We start from the raw sequence: 3,942 nt of genomic DNA on the forward strand, positions 1-3,942 counted from the left end.
AATCCAGTTACACTGAAACTGATAGAAGAGAAAGTGAGAGGTAGCCTTGAACACGTCGACACAGATGACTACTTCCTGAATATATCACTAGTAGCACAGACACTGAGATAGACAATTAATAAATGGGACCTCCTGAAACTTGCAAAACTTCTGTAAGGCAAAGGACACTGTCAATAAGACAAAACAGTACCTTACAGAATGGGAAAAGATCTTCACCAACCCCACATCTCACAAAGGACTGATATCCAAAATATATAAAGAACCCAAGAAACTAAACATCAAAATACCAAATCATCCCATTAAAAAATGGGAAACAGATTTAAACAGGGAATTCTCAACAGAAGATTCTCAAGTGGCCAAGATACACTTAAGAAGCGTTCAACATCCTTAGCTATCAGGGAAATGCAAATCAAAATGACTCTGAGATACCATTTTACACCTGTCAGAATGGCCAAGATCATAAAGGCTAATGGCAGTCTATGTTAGAGAAGATGTGGAGTAAGAGGAAGACTCCTCCACTGTTGGTGGGAGTACAAACTTGTGCAACATTTTGGTATTCAGTTTGATGGTTTCTCAGAAAATTGGGAAGCAAGCAAGGAAGTTAACACACCTACAAGATTGATCCAGCAGGGATTCTTGGAGGAGATGACATTTGAAAGAATATATGGGAATTTGGTGAGGGAAAAAGGAAATCCCAAAACAGGGGTGGGGGATGGAGGGCGGGGGGATGATATGACTCTAAGGAGATTTAGGTGTGGTGACAGAACACCTTGACTGGTGTAAAAAGTGGGTTGTTATCAACCAGATTGTGTCCCCCAACAATTTTTATGTTGAAACTTTACCATATTTTGAATGTGAAATACCCCCACAGGGACATATGTTGAAATACTTGATCCCAAGCAGGTGGCCCAGTTTCCGAATATTGTGGAACCCTTGGGGCATGGTGTTACAAACCCCCAAAACTTAACACAACTGACACTGTGAAGCTATCATTTAATACTCAGAACCCAGCACGAAGGCAGGCAACCTGACAAAAGAGCTACTTCAAGACATAGTAATACCACTCTTGGGCATATCTCCAAAGAATGTTCAACCATACCCCAGGGATACTTGGTCAGCTATGTTCATAGCAGCATTATCCGTAATATACAGAATCTGGAAATGATCTTGATGTCCCTCAACTGAAGAATGGATAAAGAAAATGTGGTATATCTACACAATGGGATATTACTCAGAGGAAATAAAAGCAATGACATCATGAAATTTGCATGCAAATGGATGGAATTAGAAAAAAAAATCATCCTGAGTGAGGTAACCCAGACTCAGAAAGACAAACATGGTATGTACTTTATATCGTGTGATATAAAGCAAAGATAAAGCAAAGATAACCAGGCTAAAATCCTCAGTCCCAGAGAAACTAGGTAGCAAGGAGGACCCTAAGAAGGACACATGGATCTCCTTGGAAAGAGAAAATAGATGAGATGTCCTGGGTAAACTGGGATGAGGGGAGTAAACAGAAGAGGATGGGGATGGGAATGTGATGGATCAGAATAATCAGGTTGGGGGCGGGATGGAGAAGGAGAGCAATGAAAGAGATATCTTGATAGAGAGAGCCATTATGGGGTTAGGGAGAAACCTGATGCCAAGGAAACTCCCTGGATCCCACAAGAATAACCCCATCTAAGACTCCTAGCTATAGACAGAAGTTTCTGTCCCACCTGGTCTCACAGTCGTTCAGTCCCAAAGAAACATGCAGAGGCTTGTATTAATTATAAACTGTTTGGTCTATTAGTTCAGGCTTATTATTAACTAGCTTCTACAACTTAAACTGGGAAAAGTTTCAATTAGCAATAATTGTGCCTTGGATAAACCTCATTGGCTATGATACTGCCATTGTGTAAAGACTCTTACAACTTAAATTAACCCATAATTCTTATCTATGTTTAGCCATGTTGCTTGGTATACCTTTTCTCAGTGCAGCATTTTCATCTTGCTTTCTCTGCATTTTGGTGGTGATTGCAGACTGAGCCTTTCCTCTTCCCAGAATTCTCCTAATCTGGTCATCCCATCTATAGTTCCTGCCTAGTTACTGAACAATCAGTGTTTTATTAAGCCAACACAAGTGACAAATCTTTACAGGGCACAAGAGCATTATCCCACAGCACCTAACAATAGTAGAGAGGGTGCCTGTATTGACCTTCCCCTGTAATCACATTGGTGACTACTCTAATCGTCTTTATAGAGCCTTCTTGCAGTACCTGATAGGAGTAGATGCAGAGATCCACAGCCAAACACTGGTCTGAATTCCAAAAGTTCATGTTAGGAGAGGGTGGAGGGATTTTATAAGTGGGGGGCAGATCAAGATCATGACAGGGAAACTCATAGAGACAACTGAACTGAGGTTGTGGGAACTCACGAACTCTGGATGGACAGCTAGGGAGCTGGCATGGGACTGATCTAAGCCCTCTGCATCTAGGTGACAGTTGTATAGCTTGATCTTTTGCGGGGCCCCGAGTGGTAGGACCAGAACCTGACCCTGATGCATAGCTGGTTCTTTGGAACCTATTCCCTATGGTGGGATGCTTTCTTTAGCCTCAGTGCAGGAGGGAGGCACTCGTTCCTGCCTCAATTTGATATGCTTTGCTGATTCTGAAGGGAGGCCTTACCCCATCTGAATGGAGATGGAGGAGGAGTGGATGGGGTGGGTGGAAGGGAGGCAGGGGGAGGGGACGAGGGAGGAAAGGAGGGAGGGGAAACTATATAAAATAAATAAAAAAGGTTAATAAAAATGTCTATCATGAACCCAAGTCCCCTTAATTGCAATGATGGAAACAGTGTTTCTCTGGCTAAACTCTCAATTTCTTGGAGGAAAGAACTGTACCCTACATGTACTTGTTTCTCCTCTGGTTAATCTCCCCAGTGTGGGCTGGTATTACAATAAATACATTCAGAGTATCTGATTAATATATAACCTAGCACTTCATCAATAAGAATACTCTCTCTGATAACTAAGGCAAGTACACACGAAGGAAGATAGCTGTTGTTAAGCATGCTTGTCCAAAATGTGGCTTCCTTGAGAGCATCCTTACCATTCACTGATATCTTGCTTCTATGTTGAATCCTTACCTGCTGAGAGGGTTATCTTTTCCATATAAGAAAGGTTAATATACTGGACCCAGAAAGGTCACAATTTAGTTCAAAGTGATGTGCTTAGTTATAATGGCCATCATCTGCAGTCATAGGTTAATTCATTTGGAGGTTTCTTTCTAAATTCAAGTTGACCAAACTGTCCAAATTGTCCACACATGATACCCATCCAAAAGCAGGCTTCCAGCCCTACCCTCTGTTCTTTATTGAGACTGAAAGTAAATATCTTAGTTTTGTTTTAAATGCAATCACCCTTGTTAGAAAATAATGGCAGGCCATTGCTGCCAGTGCTGTGTGCATGCTCCCTGGCCATCTGGCAGCTCTCTGTGCTGCTGGTAGGATTAGTGGACATCTTTCAAAAACAGGTCAACAGAGTGGATAACAACTATGGTCTAGAGTCAGCCTGCTAGAGTCAGAGGCTCAGTTCCGCCATTTATTTTCATGTGTAGGCCTGTCTTGCTCTCTCTGTAAAATGGGGTTAATGCTAACACCTTCCCCACCTTCCCCAGAGCCTTGCTGTGATGATTCCATGAATATGCAGAAAAGGCTTAGAGCACAATCTGGGAAACCCCAGCCACTTACCCGCCAAGTGGTGGGTATTGATATCTTCTGTGCCTATGTGAGAGACTCCCTCCCTGACTCCAGCCCATGATGGCGGACTTGCTTCTGTCATTCTTTGTGCCTCCCACTGACCCTGCTAGGTCTTTCCCCATCCTGAACAGGAGCTTTTACAAAAGTGTTTTTGTATAAGGCAGTATACTTTAATTGGAAAAATTACTTGATACACCAACCATT

The 3,942-nt window shown here is 42.3% G+C and overlaps 1 non-coding gene across 1 annotated transcript; it reads right to left on the reverse strand.

Annotated features, from left to right (window-relative positions):
- Positions 1 to 1,824: 1,824 nt before the first annotated feature.
- Positions 1,825 to 1,905, reverse strand: LOC125406508 (U4 spliceosomal RNA). Its single transcript, XR_007233929.3, has one exon. It is a non-coding gene; the product is annotated as a U4 spliceosomal RNA (small nuclear RNA).
- Positions 1,906 to 3,942: the final 2,037 nt, after the last annotated feature.

The sequence above is a fragment of the Myodes glareolus genome, chromosome 17 (assembly GCF_982192425.1).
Source record: "Myodes glareolus chromosome 17, mMyoGla1.1, whole genome shotgun sequence".
Taxonomy (NCBI): domain Eukaryota; kingdom Metazoa; phylum Chordata; class Mammalia; order Rodentia; family Cricetidae; genus Myodes; species Myodes glareolus.